At 37.3% G+C, this 19,191-nt stretch overlaps 1 protein-coding gene and 1 long non-coding RNA gene across 4 annotated transcripts in view; one reads left to right on the top strand and one right to left on the bottom strand.

Moving 5' to 3' along the window:
* The window catches only part of BNC2 (basonuclin 2), a 395,304-nt gene that overhangs the window by 322,834 nt on the left and 53,279 nt on the right, over positions 1 to 19,191 (top strand). The gene's annotated exons all lie outside the window — the stretch shown is intronic.
* Positions 759 to 8,122, bottom strand: LOC105853318. The gene is made up of 3 exons (XR_001145164.1): positions 7,952 to 8,122; positions 6,609 to 6,701; positions 759 to 1,369 (listed from the first exon to the last, which is right to left on the bottom strand). It is a non-coding gene; the product is annotated as an uncharacterized LOC105853318 (long non-coding RNA).

The raw sequence follows: 19,191 nt of genomic DNA, 5'->3' as shown, positions 1-19,191 counted from the left end.
TGTCTGGATCCCTTGGCAGTAAAGAACCAATAAGCGTATTGAACTGTAGAATGATTTGGTGAAAATTTCATGGCAGGAAAGTTATTCTGGAAATTATGTGTTATGTCAATGTAGATGTGAAGAAATTGGAGGTATTTAGTAATCCAGGTCAAGACATTCATGGCAGATATAAAACAGAATGGATAGTGGTTGAAAGACTTGCCATGAGAAAATCTGCAAGAATTCTAGTGTTTTTGTGCTGTTAGTGGTGATAGATGTAAGAACTACCTTTCTGTTTTTTAGTATGTATTAAGATTTGCAAAACATTGGTTATCTAGTTGACTAACCCAAATATGTGACTTGAATCCTATGTACTGAAACCTGTTTTAGGGTTGACTGACCTGTAGGAAAAAATGATCAAGTCCAAAATGAGTTTCAGCAGAAAGGTAAGCACCCTTTGTGCAGAAATATGCTCCTGGTAGGTTTTATAGCTGAATTTAAGTTTGTTACTATGCTGATCTGTGATCCAGGAAGCAGTGCTGATGTTTGTTGTAGTAATTAACTACTGTATACTAGTGCTTTCTAGCTTAACATATTATCTCTCTCACTAGACTTCAGGTTCCTCAGCAGTGGTGCAGATGTCTTACTCATAATCATATCCTCTGTGCCTGTTAAATAGTGTAATCACTACTCAATAACATAAAATACTTAAGGAATTTGCATTTTTATTGATTGCAAAATATTATAATATTGAAACATTGTCATGAATTATTGCATAATACAACTGCTTTGGAAAGTACTCTTGTCATCCTCTTAGGAAAATACCCCAATTGTCTTTGGGATAACACTAATAGTCACTTCTAATTAATGTTCATATATTTACCCATTAAGTGTTTATTGTGGGCCTACTATGAGCTAGTTGCTAAATAATGGAAACAAGTATTCTGCCCTCAAGTGGCTTGTAGGCTAGACAGAGCAATGAGATCTCTTTCAAAACAACTGTAATTCAAGATACAAGTAAAATATTAGATACCTAGATATAAATTGTTTACTAAAGAATTTTTTAAAAAGTAAAAAGTTCTTTCTGTCCTGGAGGGTGAAGAGAGTTTTATAGAGAAGTTTGTGTTTTTCATGTGGTCCGACAAGAACAGGAAGGATTTCAGCTTGTCAAAGGGCAAAGGGACAAATCATCACGAGACATGCATAGGAAACACTAGGCACTCAGTTTGGCTTGAGCACAGGATTCAGAATAGTCACAAGAAAGCAGCTAGTTCCATCCAGGACTTCCCTGATGAATGAGGATTGTCCCTCTGAAGGTCCTATGAGGTTCTAGCCAGGACCTGAGGGGTGGCCTCCATCTTCTCTCACATAGCATGTAGCTTTCTTTCATCTGCATGTAAGATATGAAGATCAGTATAATTTTTTTAAACTGTCTGTACTTAAATTCTAAAAAGTTAAAAACTTTTCTGTAATTTTCATCCAATTTTTAATGAAAAAAGTTTGTAATAGTTTTGGTTTTTTTTTTAAGATTTATTTATTTATGCATACAGAACTGGGGTACAGGCCAGAGGCGAGAGGCTTCACCAGAGACAGAGTGGGGAGCAGAACAGGCAGATCGATGAAGAACACTGCTGAGGGGAGCAGCGGGCCGGTCAGGAGAGGTCTGCCACGCCATGTGGTCTCCTCCAGGGCAGGCGGGAATCGAACTCATGCGGAAGTGGCTTTAGCTTCTCAGTGCTGTGCTTTAACCTGCCGCGCCACAAGGGAGGGCCTGTGATAGGTTTTTAAAAGCTTTCATGGGAGCAGTATCTCTGCTAGTTTCCTCAATCAGCTTTTCAGAGTCCATTTCCTATGAAGTCCTTGGAATAAAAGTGAAAAGGGCTACCAGAAAGCTACAATTACACTGTTTACATGGGAAAGTGTTTCTGGTTGCAGCACTACAGAATTCTTACAGGATTGTAAATGTGGTTAATGAGACTTTGTGTACCTGTGACCATTCTACAAATGTGCTAAAATGAGACCGCGGCCTCACAGCTTTAAGAAGACAGAGTTGTTCTGCTTGGGGTGTTAATACAATTATGAATGCTGAGACAAAATTCAGATTGCTCATTAAAGTTCTTGGCACTGCCATAAAGGGATGAGTTTAGGAGAGGGAGTTGTGTTTTTTTTTTTTTTTTTTTTGTAACTGTTACTGATAATGAGTCTGAAAACCTTTCTAATTCTCTTTTTATAAGTTTTCTTTGTGAACTTAAAACTCTGTTTTCTTTCAGAACAGCTTTAGTATTTCAAGCTTAAAATGTTCCCCCTTTGAATCCTGACTGCATATTCATCTCCCCTCTGCTCCAGGCACAGTTTTCTCTAGATCTTAGTTGACTCTGAATCCCAGGAGTTAAGACAGCATAGCTCCTATAAATCAGGAGACAGCTTCATTATCAAAGTTATGTGTTTTCACCTTAATAGATAGCCAGTCCTGGTGCTGGTACCAGGCCCTGCCTTATCATGTAACCATCAGCACTGCATGCTGGAATGTTCTTTGTTTGGATTATTTACTCCTTCTATAAACATAGATTAGAGTAAAAAATGTCAGCACTGGGGCCCAACCAGGACTGTTACTAGAAAATCTTTCAGTAGTGTGATGTGGGATATAATTTGCTACTTAGAAGCAAGTTAGCACTGATTCAGTATTCATAATTATATCTAAATTCTGTGTTAGGGATTTTGTACACTTTTTCTCACTTAGTCTTCTCAGTAGTCCTAAATGATAGGTTCTGTTTTTCCCTTTATACAGATGAGGAAACCAACACTCAGATTGAGTATTGTTCCAGCTCATGTTATAGGGAGCAGAGAATGGGTTTCTAAACCAGTTATTTGGATCCAGCATTGTCTTCTTTGCCCACTCACTGCAAAGAATTTCTAAAGATGGTACTTTAAAAATAATGTTACCTGGGATTTGAACAGTCTGTGACCATTAGATGATTCTCTAGCTTTCACTTGTGTTAACCAATCAAGATGGAAAGACATTTTAAGAATTAAAACTTTATATTTTCTGAATATAAAGTTCTGAATCAGGAATCTAGAGATCACTAAATTTTATCAGAGCACTGATGTATTTTTGATAATTTTGAAGGTTTGCATCTATCTTGCAGCTTGCAGGATTTCTTTTAATTAATAATCTACATTTTAATCTAAATTCAGGAAGGCAGTGTAAGTATCACTGACCATTTAAAAAATTTGTCAGGTATCTTTTACAGTTTGCATATAACTGTGAAAAAGAAAGAAAGTTCTCCAAGGCGATTTGGACTTGATAACATATAACCTAGAATTAAAGTGGTTATTTTTAGAACTTATATGAAGTTTGATTCTCAGTAAATTGCACAAATCATTGCTTTTGTTCTGGAAGACAATAACTTATCATTTTCCTCTGTCTGTATACAGTGCAGAGGAGGCAAACAAACAATCCTCATCTTGCAGATGAGGAAACGATGACTTTGGTAGAGATGTTGCCAAGATGACATGTGACAGATACAGGTGACACTGGAAATTTTCCTCATGGGTTTCCTCATGCTCAATTATGTTTTAAAGAACAGAGTATCTTCTTTTTCTTTTTTTTTTTCATACTGTAGTAAAAAATGTTTTCTGATTAATTCAAGGTTGTTTTTCTCATTGAACTATATTTCTTAGATAAAACCCCTTAAAACTTTACAACGTTAACCATAAATATGCTTAATAGGTGTATTGGCATTTTAAAAATTGTACAGTGTTGGCTCATGAAGATGCCCACATAATGCTAAGTAATGCTAATTAAAATATTTATAAAGGTGCTATTGATTTGTAGTTTGTATGTCTTAATGTATTATCACATTCTCGTGACAAAAAATTGAAGGAGCCATATCATATCTGTAGATATTAATGATAGTTTAAAAGTTGCCAGGTCTAATTAGATATGCCTTATTTAAGTCAATTCGGCTAGGTTATCATTAGTCATATTTTTTACAAGAGGCTGTTTGACCACATTTTCTTCTCTTTTTGATCTTGACATGTCACCATCAGACTGGACTCCCAGAGAGCCGTGTTGTGTGATGTGGTCTGGTATATGAGTATACTTTCCCCTCCTCCCTGCCTTTGTGCCCATTTATTTTGTGTTTTTTGTTTGTTTGTTTTGTTTTGTTTTTTTAATTGAAAGTAATAGGTGTGCTAGAAAAAAAGAAGAAATGAGCAAAAGGTGCTTAGCTAGATTTGTTACCTTAGGCACAGGGTCCTGTATTCCCACCCTCGAGCACATTCATGCTGTGGTATTCGGAGCTGGGCCTGGGAGAAAGGAATTTTGCTTCTCTTTGCCCCTCAGCATTCTCATTCTTAACTATACTAGTGCTGCTGAGAAATGTTGTTTGCTGTAATTGTTTTGGGACGTGTGTGTGTCTAGTAGAGGGTGTATATATGTAACATCTTAAGATTTTTGCCCACTTTGGCCTTCTTTTCTATTTTTCTTTCACATAGTGTATGAAACTGCTTGCTTCCACTTCTTCATACAAAAATTATCTTGTGGCAAGATATAACTTATTTAGCTGTTGTGGCAGTTCTGAATTCTGCTGTTGGAAAGTCTTACTGAGAAGGTTCCACTGATCAAATCCCAATGCTTTAAACCTAGGGTGAATTAGAACATACCTGCTGTTGCTCTTACTTCAGATTGGTTTGTAGGCCATATGAAACCACCTTATAATATTTATGCCTTTGTTTGTCTTTGTGGGATTAATGTCATTTCATTATTAACTTAAAGCCTGGATTCCAATTTACAGTCTTTCAACAGACTGAATCTTAGTGCTGAAAGAAACTTTCTGAAACTTTCTGAAATGAAGCAGTCTGTGTTTTTATGGAAAGTATAGGTTTCCTGAAGTTCTAAGACTTTAGTCAGGTTTTCCTACTGGATTCTGTGGCCTCTTCAGATCTGTGGAGGCCTTAGATTCCATATCTTAGCTGACAGAATACTAAATCAGTAGTCTTTAAGTGAACTTTTTGCTCTAATGACAAAACAAAGGTTCCCCACCACTCCTAAAAAAAGCTGAAATGGTGAAATGTGCCTAAACCAATATCCTGAGGGTATTCCATACACATTCATTCTGTTAGATATTAGCAAGTATTACACTTTAAAAGGTATGGAAGTCAGATGAGTTTGAGAAAACCTGAGAAGTATTAAGCCCAACTTTTTATTAAAAACTTTTCAGAACCGGGCCCTCCCTGGTGATGCAGTGTGTTAAAGCACTGCACTGCAACCGAGCCGAAGCCAATTCAGTGTTGAGTTCGATCCCATCTGGGAGGTGATCCACATGGCACAACAGATGTCTCCTGACCCACCCACTGCTCCCTTCAACAGTGTACTTTGTCAGTAGGTCTGTTCTGTGCCCCACTCTATCTCAGAGGAAGCCTCTCACCACCCCTGCACCTCTGGCCTGTACCCCAGTTCTGTATGCATAAATAAATAAATCTTAAAAAAAATTTTAAAAACTTTTCAGAACCTCTTCTTTGTTCCCATTCCATCTCTTACCCTCCTTCGGGTGGGGAGGGGGAGTGGGAGGCCGGGTAGAGTATGCTATATTTCTCAAACACATTTATCCATGAAGACATTGGTCAGGGCTGACTATATATAAAGTACATGTTAAGAGATAGTCAGCAATGACCTTACAAATAAATAAGCTTTAAATATTCCAAAAAGTGACAAAATGTCTTGATGGTTCTCAGGTTTGCTCACCTTTTTCTCTGTTTTTCAGCAATTCAGCCAGTGCTTCAAAACTTTCAATTTTCTGTAAAATCTACAGAAGTTCTGGTTACCCTACCAGAGGTCAGGGTAACATAGACTTCTGTTTTCTTGATTTTCTTTGAGAGCTTTTCAGATTCAGTGAAGAGAAAGAGTAACAAACTCACTTAACCAGTTACTTTGCCCCTAATGTGATCAATGTTTCCATCAAACCAATTGTGGAAAGAGTTTATAGGGCCCGCTGTTCCTGGACTGTGTGTGTACCCCAGGACAAGTGAGCTACAGGACAAGTGAGCTACAGAGAAAGTTTCAAGATGCAGGGGCTTAGTTTTCAAAACAGGCATTGGGTACTACAAGAGCCACTTTTCATTTGACACTAATCAAGCCATTTAACTTGTCCAAATCTAAGGTTTTATTCACCTTTCATCCACCATCTGTACACCCAAACATCTATCCATCTGTCTGACGAAGTGGCTGTGAGGGTAAAATGTGTGCAAAGTGTTGACAGAAACTTTAAGAGCAACGCATAAAAAGTATGATACTGTTATCACCAGTCAAAAGATGTGTTGAGGAATGTTTTCATGACTGACACATGAGGTAAATTATTTCCCCTTTTCTACAAGAGTTTTGGTGAAAAATAATAAGCCCTGCCCATTCATACTGAATGATTAATACTACTTAAGCTGAATTTTTGAAGTTAATTCATACTGACTCTCACACAGAAATTACTGTACAGTAATAATTTCAAACATTATATAACACTGTTCTTAGTTCTTTATTTACATTTGTTTACTTCTCCCAAAACTGTGTTTTGTGATTATAAACTTTATCCCACAGATAAAGAAACTGCGGCGCACAGATCATTTTAATCACTTACCCAAAGTCACATAGCCAGTAAATCATAAAGCTGAGACTTGAATTCAGATGGTTTAACTTGAGTCCATGTTGTTAACCAGTATATGCCAGGATACTGCAAGAGGAAGTCTTTGTTACATAGGTTTCAAATAATGATGGCCAATATTAGTTATGGGACTCTAGACAACCTTCTTATTTCATTCCTATGAAAATATTAATACTAGGTATAGCATACCAAATGGATATTTTAAAATTTGAATTTGCTTAGGTTATATTTTTTTAAGGAGCTGAACATACCTGTGTTCCTCTTAGGACACGTTAAGAGTTTTTATAAGGAAGATAGAATTTTATTAACTACTAAGACTTAACTAATAATATAACGACCTTCAGCATTTGCAGGTTTTCTGTTGTATCGTGTTCACATTACATTCCCTCTTTGCTATCCAGTAGCCCAGCACAGATGACTTCACCTCTCTTTGACAGAGATGCTCACTTCTTCCAAGGTAAATGGGACAGGGCAACAAGACTGGGATTTGGTGGTGGAACTAGAACGGGATCAAATTTCCTTACTCTTAGTAAAGCACTGTGTCCCAAGCCCAGAAGGTGGAACATCAGATATAGGAGAAAATTATTTAAAGGCTTTCTATTAAATGGATGACTACTACACTCTTTGCTCTTTCTTTATGGACTACATCCCATTTCCTGTACCATATAGATGTTTTGAAACTAGACTCAGGTCTCAATTTGGTGTCACCTAGATGACTTTTCCCTGCTCTTCTTCTTGCTCCTATACATATAATTTGTGGAATTTTTTACCTGTTATGATCCTATATTTGCTTACCTGTTTATTTGATATCCATGTCTCCATTAAACTGTAAACTCTTGAGAGCAGAGATCAGTTCTGTCTTGTTAATTTGTGTTCTTGGCTTCCAGTACAAATGTGTCATATATAGTAGTCAATAAATATTAATTTGAAAATAATGAATAATTGTAGAAAATCTAATATTCGGATATATGGCATAAGAAATGGTCTCTGCTAATAAAACTGACTTTAATCATTAAAGCTCAGTGTTAACATTTTCATCATCTAAAATAAACTGACTAATACCTGCCCACATCTACACACAGAGATATTTTTAGGGTGAAGGAAACATTGAATACCTCCTCTCCAATATCTAAGTTTAGGCCTAGGTTATAACCTACACATGTGCACAGCTCCCTCCCTCACAGTTTAAGGTGACTAAAGAACTCCTTTGAGTTTGACTTCTCCAAAAGGAGCTGCTCAGAGTCTAGCCCCAAGGAGGCCATCGCAGGAAAGGCACACTGATGACCAGCAGTGCTGAGCTGGCATCCTGAACACCTTACCTTGGTGCTGGGTAGTGTCACGCCATAGAGATCCTCTGAACCACGTCTGAGCTGTGGGAGTGCTGTCCTCTTGGCTTTAGGAAAGGGGTATCATACAGCCACAATTGTGGTGGTAGACCTGCTGGAAGGCTGCTGATGTGATGCTGTAAATAAAATCCATGGGCAGAAGGCCCTCACCTTAAAGAGAAAATACTCTTGAGACAGTTGCCCTGCAGTCTATCCTCAAGTGCTTAAGATGGATCTTACTAGGTGTTTGGGTACTACAGTATTTGTTCAGTTCTCATGGATATGTTTGAATAAGGTTTTCTCATCAGTTTATAGGACTCTAAAGACCTTGGTAGTATTTTTTGATCGCAGAGGCATCCCCCTCCCCACCCTTGGAAAGAATATGGATCTCCTATCCTGATAAACAGAAGGAAAAAATTGCCCCTGGCTGTGTTGTTGCCATAAATATTTAGATGATGAAAATTCCCTTAAATATTTAAAGAAACTGCTGAGCATAGCTTAATCATCTTATTGAGAACCTTAGATTTAAAACACCAGTGTCTGTTCTTAGGAATAAAGCAGGTTAAACTGCCTTAAAAATAAAGTACCTCACAGTTGTATCGTAAAATATCAACTGACATTAAGGTAATTGTGCTTAAGTACAATTTAGGGCCCTTCTAAATGTTTGTTGTAGAAATAATAATGATGCTGTTTTTAATAGTCCAATGCTAGTTCTGAGGAAATAAACCTAGATTCTTTGTGCTTGTGTCCTAAACAGAACCATGGATGGAAATGTGAAATCTTTGGATATTATATTATAGGGAGAAAAGGAAAAATTGTGAGTTGTGGCATCATTATGTTTTAAAAGAGAAGGAATGGAATCTTCTGTAGTAGGGGCTTTATAACCCATAGTGCAATCTTCCTGCATCTCTCACTCTTCCTACCATAACTGACCCAGCTTCCTTTGTTCTTCTGGGGTTATAATTAAAGGACAAATGTTCTAACTTATTTTGAGTCTTTTTGTACATTACACAAAGTGTGTTTTATGGACAGATCCACCCAAACCCAGAATAAATGGCTTGGCCTGGGTGAGCCAGACCTGAGCTAAATTCATCTCCACCTGCCACTTTGGCTGGGCTGTTCGTGAGGTTTACCAGTGACCCCAAGTTCAACTGGAACCAGATCTCTAGGCATGGCACACCCAGTGTAAACCATGTTATGTCAGATGGACATTGGTGACATTATGCTATTGCTTTTGACTATGCTTTGCGATTAAATCTCTCTTGGCCTCTGGGCCTCAACTCCTCAAACATGCCGGTATGACTTCTAAGCTAACGAATGGGTCCACTTAACGAATGAGTCCACTGTTTGAAGTATAAACACAATTTCTACTTTTTCTTGAAGTGAAAATATTTGGGGAATGTTTGCTGTTGATTGTTTTCTTCTCATTTTGCTCAGTCTTTTTAGACCAAGAAAGCAGAATAGGTTACACAACAATCATCCCTTTTTAGTATCTTAATAGTTTAGATAAGAGTGGATTTTCCATTACTAACATACTTAGAGCCTAATCATTTTTGATCTTCTTGAGACCTCTGCAGTGTCCTAGGTGATCTTCCACCTCTAACCTGCTCTTTCCTCGGAAGTCATGAAAAGTTGTACTTGCCCATGATGTGTCAGTGAATTTATTCTGGGTTAAGAAAACCTCCCCATGCTTCAGCATGACATGCCAAAGCTTGACAAAAATGCAGAGATCTCTAATGCTAAAATTCCAAGTCTTAGGCTTAATAGGCCCTCATGACCTGCCTCTCTCCCCTTTCCTCTTTGACCACATCCCCCGTTTCTCTCTTCCTTCCTCATTCAACTCAGGCCACACTGGTTTCCTTGCTGTTCCCCCCGACTCCGTAGTGTTCCCCTTCCCCACCCCCAGTTTTGACCCCAAAACCTCTTAAGTGAATCTTTCCTTGGCTGCAGTAGCTAATATTCTAGACTCTCCACTTCCTACCCCAAACATTTTACCTTCTCTTTGCCTGCTTGCTTTTCCTCCTTTAAAAATTAATATCTGGGCCCTCCCTGGTGGCGCAGCGGGTTGAAGCACTGCACTGAGAATCTAAAGCAACTTCTGCATGAGTTCGATTCCCGTCTGCCCCGGAGGTGACCAAATGGCGTGGCAGACCTCTCCTGACCCGCCCACTGCTCCCCTCAGCAGTGTACTTCGTCGATCTGCCTGTTCTGCTCCCCACTCTGTCTCTGGTGAAGCCTCTCACCGTCCCTGCACCTCTGGCATGTACCCCAGTTCTGTATGTACAAATAAATAAATCTTTAAAAAAATTAATATCTAACAGTCCATATTTTATGTAATTTACTTAATCACATGGTAGAGATTTGTGTATTTTGCTCACTAAAACAGAACTGAGCATGCAGTATGTAATCAGTAAATTTTAGCTGAGAATACTGCCTGCTTCTCCATCTTCATGTTTCATCAAACTTCTTAATTTCCTACTTGCTCACTTCTTTTCAGTCTATCTACTCTCTATCACTCTAAACATAACATCCTTGCTGCTACCTCTGCTTACATAGTTCATCCTCACCTGCTTATCACCTCAGGCTTAGTTAGCTCAGACAGCAACTCTGCAAGAAAACTTCATGTATGTGTTCTTCCTCCAGCATGGCTTACATGAAAACAAAGTGACTTAAACACACAATTCCATTTTTTAATGATAATTTTCAATAAAAAGGAATTAAAATAAGATGAGGTGAGTTCTAAATATGTTTCATACTCTAGTACAAAAATAGCAAAATGTTTTAATAAAAACATTAAATGTGTGAATGTAACTGATAGTAAGCTTAAGCCACTTCCACATGAGTTCGATTTCCCACCTGCCCCGGAGGAGATCCACTTGGCGCGGCAGACCTCTCCTGACCCGCCCGCTGCTCCCCTCAGCAGTGTACTTCCTTGATCTGCCTGTTCTGCTCCCCACTCGGTCTCTAGTGAATCCTCTCACCCACTGCATCTCTGGCTTGTACCCCAGTTCTGTATGAGTAAATAAATAAATCTTAAAAAAAAAAATCAGAAGTACAACAGTGTGCTTTCTTAGTGAACTCTAGCAGGTCAGCAGGTCAGTCTGTGCTTTAGTTACTTTGAGGAAACCTTATGCAATTTGAATTCTCTCTTGTACTAGAAATAGGAGTTAACTTTAGTAAATTGAACTGGTGAAACTTGACCAAAACAAAAACAACCATCTTTTAAACATTTTCATGTTAAAATATATAAGCATGCCTCCTTCTCCAGACTTTTGAGGTATGAGATGGTTGTGCTCAATAGAGTTCAAAGTTGAATTGTTAAGCCATTATAGTTGACACCATAATGTAGCCTAAAATTTCATCTTCATTGCTTTAAAAAGAACCTGAGACTCAAACACAAATAAGGTGTCTAAGATAGCAGAATCCTTCAATCTGTACGATTTGAGAGCAAGTTTTTGTTTTATTTTTTTTCAGTGAGCAATCCTTATCAGAACTTCCCAAAGCTTATTTCATTGATTTCTTTAACATTTCCTTAAATTATGATTGTTGATGGTGGACTGTTGCAATCAGACCTAAAAAACAAACTAACACCGACTCCTTGTAAATCAGGTGGTAAAACAAGCATGTAGACATAATCTAGGTTGCAGGTTACTAGTTCTGTTTATTTAGCACGCCATGAACATGAGTATATTTTGTGAAGAGTATTTTGATTCTTGGCAAATCTATTTGCATAAGCACACAGTCATTTATTTTCTTAGTTCCTGAATAACAAAAAGATGAGATTTCAACTGCAGTGAAAATAGTTCTAAATACACTCCACACCCTTGTGCACATGGATGTATGCACACCCAGTCATGTAGTAAGTGAACAAGTTACTTGCTAACTTGATTTTTCAGTTGCATGACCTACCATCTGGTATGAAAGTTCATTGTCTTCTTTCTTAAGCCTTCTTCTGCTCTCTCAGTTGTTCTTCGAATTTCTCTAATTTCCAAGCTTATGTAGTATTCAATATAATGAGAAAAACGTATATTTGACTTTTATCTGTTCATCTTATATCTGGCCATTTAACAAATCTTGTCATTTCTGGGAAATGTGTCTTCCTCTCTGAATGACCATGCACCTTGAAAAGACACTACTTGCACAATATTTCCCTGAAGTGGACGTGATTAACCACTTTGCATCCAACCAAGTGCATCCTTGAATCTGTGTCCAGATCCTTTATCCTGTTTTTATTATCTTACTTGCTACTCATTATTTTTTTTTTTTAAGATTTATTTATTTGTACATAGATAGAGAATTGGGTACAGGCCAGAGGTGCAGGGGCAGTGAGTGGATTCACCAGAGACAAGAGTGGGGAGCAGGACAGGCAGATTGACGAAGTACACTGCTGAGGGGAGCAGCGGGCTGGTCAGGAGAGGTCTGCCACTCCATGTGGATCACCTCCGGGGCAGGCAGGGATTGAACTCATGCTGAAGTGGTTTTAACTTTTTAGTGCAGTGCTTTAACCCACTGTACCACCAGGGAGGGCCCATCTACTCATAATTCTGACCGACTTCTCTATGTCACTTCTCATGAATGACATTTTCATTTCAAATGTCAACTTTTACCCCTGTAGGGACCTCCATGTGGCTGTCCATTTCTCTGTCATCCACACTTATACTCTGGCTCCCTGCCTCTGTTTGTATTGAGCCATCTCACTCAAAGGATTTTAGCTCTTATGAACTGCTTTTTCAGATTCCAGAATGTCCCAGTTTAACACTTCTAGGAATATCGAGCAAACTGGAGGTTAGGGTCTCTTAATTCTGACATTGTAAATCAGAGTACTGAATTTCATTGCAAGTTATATAGTTGTATTTCTTTCAACTTGGGAGTAAGTTTCTTGAGAGTAGGAACTCTGTCTTAAATTCCTCTATCTGTATCTCCCCGTTTTTGGAAAGTGTAGGATCTAGCACACTGGAATGAGCACCTATTTGGGGAGACATAAGAATGATTTGGCCACAGTCCCCACTTACTAGGTACTTACTCATAGAGTGTAGGAAAAGAGATGTGTTTGTTTCTAGCACATAACTATTATTAAGTAAATAGAAGTGAAATTTTTTCCAATAAAGGTATATATTATATACAGATGAGAGTTCAGGGGAAGGTAAAATTTACTGAAATAATTGGAAGAAGAACCTCTAATTTGAAGGGGGTGATATTTAAATTAGATAATAAAATAAGCAAGCATTGGAATCTGGGTGTCATTGCAGTAATAGAAAGATGTGCTTATTTTCTTAGAAAACATTTTTTCAAGTGAAGGATTAACAGTATTGTTCATCTGGTAGACAAGAGGAAACTTACTGACTAGATCATAGTGATGTAGTTCATCAGTTGTTGACACTCGAAAATTCTCCTTCCTTCATCAAGGGTTTTGATCAGTAAGTTTTGCATTCTTAAATTTTGTTAACATTCTTTGGAGTCACCTGAACATATGAAGGGATGTGAGTTTCTAAAGGATAAGAAACTTCTCAGCTCCATTTATGTAACATTCAAATCATTCAAAAGTGTCCTTTTCAAAGTACTTCAAACCTACCATAGAGTTAGCCTTTGGGAAAGGTAAAGGCAGGTAACATAAAATATCAGCCATGAGCCTTTGAAGATAGGTGATTTTTTTTTCTCCTTAAGATGCTAAATGACACATCACCACACATGTGCACGAAAAGTAAAAAATATCAGAAACATGTATCTGTTAAATTATGGATGATATTTGCATATATGGTATTTCCTCTTAGATTACTCCATGATTGATGCTTTATCTTTTGCCTTTGCTGTATGTTAAAACTACTATCTCAATGTAAGGTGAATCAGAATTATTAAACTGTGCTAATCTGATAGTCACTAACCATATGTCTTCTTAAACAAATACAATTAAAAATTGATTTCCCTAGTCACATAGTCCACATGGTCACATTTCAAGTATCCATAATGAGTTGGAATGGCAGTAAAGGTAAACTACCAGGTTTTAAAAACCAATTTAAAAACCAATTGTAAAATACTAGGAATTTTTATATTGATTGTTGAACTCACAATAATTTGGAGTTGTCCAGTTAAATAAAATTTTTTTGTTGTTGTTACTTAAAAACTTACAGTACTTCTGTAGGTCACATATTTCTGTTTCGTGGCTTTAATTTAGAAATTCATATGTTAATTTTAATCCTGTTGTTTTTAGTTGTAAAATTATTCTGCATTCGCCTGTTAAACACTTTGAAAAATAGAGAATAATTAGTAATGCCTAAAAGGTGATATACATAATTATGTGATTCCTGAAGTTTTTTCCTTGTTATTGTATATTTATCGAATAAATATACAAATAATTTTGCTAAAAATGAAGGTTTTTGTCCCTGTTCTGGCCCTTACCTTTGAGATTATTTTTGAATTTCAGCTACCTTTGACGTTAAGTTTTGCTCCTTGATTGTCTAGTAAGACTAATAGGATTACATACTTTATAAATGTTTCTATTAATTGTATTAAAACATGGGAACTAATAAAATGTCCAAGGCAACATACTAAATTTGAAACATTCACAGGGTAAACCTGTGTCAGTTATTTCAGCCTGTGAGAACATCTCCAGATATTCATTTGCCAATTAGAAAAAAAAAAAATTGTTACCCACTAAAAGATTTGACTCAGTAGCTTTCAAGTAGAAACAATGTGAATATATCCACAAAGTTGCTTAATTTATTTATGTGAGTTCAAACTAGGTTCAGTGTAATTTTTCAGTTAACTTAAGTGTAGGCCTGTTAGTGTTATATAAACCCTATTAGGCTGTTAGTACTGTTGTCACTTGTTTGATTATTTAAGAGATGTTTCAAGCAGATAACAGTCTTCCTAACTTATGGGTTGTTAATATTTTATTTTTTATGTTATTTGGAGCATCAAGATACATAGTATAGTGAATTTGATAGAAAACTAGAAACCTTTCAAAGAAAAGGCCATTGCTATCATTTTGGCCAAACCTTGCTAAATGTGTTTTTGAGGACACACAGGGAAAAATAAACAAATGGTGTTTTCTGGGATATGTAGTTTGGTATAATACAAAGAGTGCCAGAGATAGAGCCATAAGCGGCAGCACTGGGGTTTCTCCTGAATTGAATCACGTTGATGTCTGAACGTTTTCCAGACTTGAAATCTCCCTGCTAAGTTACATCTTGTCCTGTTTCTTCATCTGTGGTAAAATACCCAAGGAAACAAAATGACTTTATCCTTGCTTGCTCACATGTCCACATTGGATCCCTACTGCTCCAGCTACAGGAAAGACCAAGCAGACATGCAAGCAGGAACTTTTCATACAGTCATTTTCCCTATTGAGCGAACCCAGAAAAGTGTTTATTTTTGAATAGCTGCTTTCGCTCTAGACGTGTTGGGCAGGTGCAGCCTGGAGATATGTTACTGGAGTCTTTGGAGTGACAAGTGATGGTCACTGAAGATCGCTCATCACTTTTTTCTCATAGGACTTGGCTGGGGCTCAGTGCTCTCTTTGGTCTTATTTGAATGGTATTTTATCAGTCAGACAAAATAATATTCAACTATTAATGTCGTTCTGCTAAAACAGTTTAGAATAAAGATTTAATGTTCTCTTTTCAGTGAAGGGCTTGTGCCCACCATGCAGGGCTGTAATAAAAGAGAAACAAATGAGGCAGCTCAAAGTTATGACTCTCCATGGCTTTTAGGTCTCTCATACATTTTCATAAAACATATATCAGAACTTCTGGATTGTTAAATTGGGTTATTTTTAATGCAATTGTATTCAAATACAGACCTGAGAGTAACCTGTTAGGTTTCAGTGTTCAGAACAGGCGCTCTCTTGGCTAACAGGCTTATTGCCTTATTATGTCCTCTGGTCTGTAGCTAGGCGAGAACAATTGACCCCAAGACTGTGCCTCTAGTTTATGTACAAGTAAACTGGTGTATAGCTTCAGCTCAGTCCCAGGCTCACCTTATTGCCCCTAGGCAAAAAACAGGTACCTGATACACATCTCTTTTCTCATCTGTGGAAAGAGCATATAAAAGGTGGCACTTCCTAATCCCCAGTGGATTTAAAAGGCAAAGATGAAATTAAAACTGTCATGAATAACTCTCACATTGCTGTTGTTTAATAATTTGCACACCCTTCAGAAATATAGAAAGCTGAAATTAAATTTAGCTGAAATTTAATATTTGAGAACCTGACACGTCTTTAAATGTTTGTGAGAATGTACTTTTGTTGAAGTGATGATAATTAGGGTTCTGTTAAGGAAGAATCATTCAAAATTACTTTTCTAAGAGACTTTTTCAGATGTTATTGCTTGTAGTTTGGTGACATAATGTGCTTTTGTTGATTTCGGTGTGTGGAAAGTATGAATATTATAAGGAGCAATTCTTCTACCTAAGTTAGAAAATTTACTTCAACCTCAAATTGAGGCTGTGGAGTACTATAAAGCCAGGAATTATATTATTCTTACTTCAAAATTATAAATGCTGTTGCAACACTTAGAAACAAATAGAATTAAACTCTCCAGTCTTCCTTTTCCTCTGCCTTTAAGGCTGAAATGGAAGGAATGGAGTGGACTCATACAAAGTAGATAGATCACTAAGACAGGTTGTTTTGACTTAGTTAAGTTCTTTGCATTAAAACAAACATCCCTAAAACACATTAGCCTCCCAGCACTAGAGTGGAAACATACAAAGCGGGAAGCCTACTGGGGTCTTTAGGGAATTCTTGAGTGCTGTGGGGTGATTTATTTTCAGAGGGTTTGAACTTGGTCAGCTCAAGAAAAGATTGGAACATGCAGGATGATGGGAAAGCAAAGTAACTGACTTGATCTCCCTGGAATTAGAATAAAATGTTTTATTCTAATATCTTGGCAAAAGTGAGAGTGAGGAATAGTGTGTCATGGATTATGCGGAACATGTTTTGTTTGGGTTTTGGTAAGCTCCATTGATATGAGATAAACGCAGTGGGGTATAGGACTAGCCGTTACCCAGTATGTTACCTTGACAGGGTTAATGCAAAGTTGGTATCTTGTCAAATTAAGCAGAAACTACAGAAAGCCTATGGCTGTGAGATGGATTTGGCCTCTGAGTCCAAACACCCACAAACTACATTTTTGAGTAACAGATGCTTAATGAACATTCCTGACCCAAGTTTTTAAAGAAAAAAAAAGCCCACAAACTGTGTTACAAAAGATCACCAGAGCAAAAGGAAAATTCAAGTTAGAAGGAGATGTGTAGAGATCTCATGTACCCAACTATGAATTGGCTGCTTTTTTTAGGAAAAGCAGAACACCTGTATTAGATGTTTCTAGGATTAGTTGTTTAGACCAAATACTGAGCTTCCTGGAACTCTCTGAATGAAAACAAAAGTGTTACTTAAGTCCAGGAAAAAAAGGAAATCAGAAGTTATGTGTGTGTGTTAGAGGGATATTTCAGGAAGCTCAGGAGCAATGCCTTCTTTGTTAATGGAGATTATGAAATCACCCCAGACCTCTTTTATAAGGTGGTTGCAATTATAACCACAGGGATAATGTGTTCTCAAACAAACATTCAGGCTCCCTGATACCAGGTTGCCTGAAGCCAAGCCTCACATATGGATGCCTCTAAGGATGCCTTTTAGTCATTCTCCTCATCTCTTGTCATTGGCTTTCTCCTCTCACAGTGGAAATGTCTTTATGGTATGTGCCTGGCATATTGCTTTTGTTCTTAGGTTTACCATGTCTGTGTTAAAAATAAATAAATAAATAAATAAAATAATAGGCCCTTGAGATATAGCACCTGATAGGAAGGGTCTCGATATTGCGTGTACATGTAGACATACAAAATGCTCTCTTTTTGGAAATTTCTCCTTGCTGCAATGATTTGCCATTAAAACAGTTGGGAAGAAGGAAATTGGATCCACTTGCACGCCAGCCAGCTCTGTTTTTAACACATGATTATTTTATTGGGGTGTACATTAATTAATCTTGAAATAAGATCCTGTGTGACATTCAAAGTTGTGTTGAGTGGCTCAGAGTTTAAATATTTTAGTTTTACAACTCTGTTATGTTGGCAGCCAACAATGGTGCCTCAGTGAAGTCAGCATATGAGCCCTGCTTGTGATGACATCTGGAAAGCTTGTTTTATCTATAAGCACAGTTGTAGACAAATGAAAGCAGACAGATGTAAGGCTGGGGTGGCATCTTCGCCTCAAGCACTCTCTGGCTGTACATTTTCCAGTGTGTCAAAATCAGGGAGCTTTTTTTCAGGGGTGGAATAAAAACATTCTGTCACATCCATGTACCAGCTACTGTGCTGCCTTTTCTGAGCTCTGAGGTATAAAATGGCATATATTGTTCAAAATTTAACAAGAAGAAGGAGCTAGGAGTCAGTAGGAGGTGCCTGAGTGTAAAGGATACTCGACACAAAAGCATAAAAAAAGACTTGGTGTCATCTTAAGTTAATCTCAACCTCTCTTTCCTGGGAGAGTCAGGGTATATTTTTCTTTTGCCCTTATCTTTATTTGTCTGATTGTACAGCACTGATGGTGTATTAAGCACTCACTGTGTATAGACAGGCGTTTATGTAGTGGTTTCTCTAAGAGTCAGAGATCAGTTTTAGGATGGGCTTGTACTCAGCATTCTTAAAGTCAATGACAGCATTTTGTGTTGATTTTCCAGTCATTTTGCCCAGAGATCATTCTTTAAGAAAATTTATATGAGGGTATCAGCTTGCCTTTTACCTCATTCTTCTATTTTTACCACAGAAGTAAATGTCTCTCTCTCTCTCTCTCTCTCTCTCTCTCTCTCTCTCTCTATATATATATATATATATATATATATATATAATATATGTGTGTGTGTCTGTGTATTTTCTGGGATGAGCCTTAAAGACTTTTCATGGCAATAGACCCTATAATAATAATAGAATTAACTATGCCTACAATGTATGTGAAGTTTGTATTTTCATCTCTGGGATTTATGGCTCTGTGTTTCATCATATATATTGTATTTGCCACTGCTAATTGTTATTGGGTATGTTTTACTAAAATGTTAGGAATCCGGACATGATCTTATTAAGCATATTGTTAAGGAATGCATTGTTCACAGACAGCCCAAATCATATAACTTTATAGCATCAGAGTCTTGTAGCTGAAGAAACCACATACATACGCATAATTTGAGAGAGAAGTAACTGAAAGGAAGAGAAGGGAAGACCTAAGGAAGTGAAGTATGTTCATTTTA

Source organism: Condylura cristata, unplaced genomic scaffold (assembly GCF_000260355.1).
Source record: "Condylura cristata isolate star-nosed mole 26May11 unplaced genomic scaffold, ConCri1.0 scaffold00006, whole genome shotgun sequence".
Classification (NCBI taxonomy): Eukaryota; Metazoa; Chordata; class Mammalia; order Eulipotyphla; family Talpidae; genus Condylura; species Condylura cristata.
Note: the sequence above shows the minus strand (reverse complement) of the source record. Positions and strands in the feature narration are given on the sequence as shown.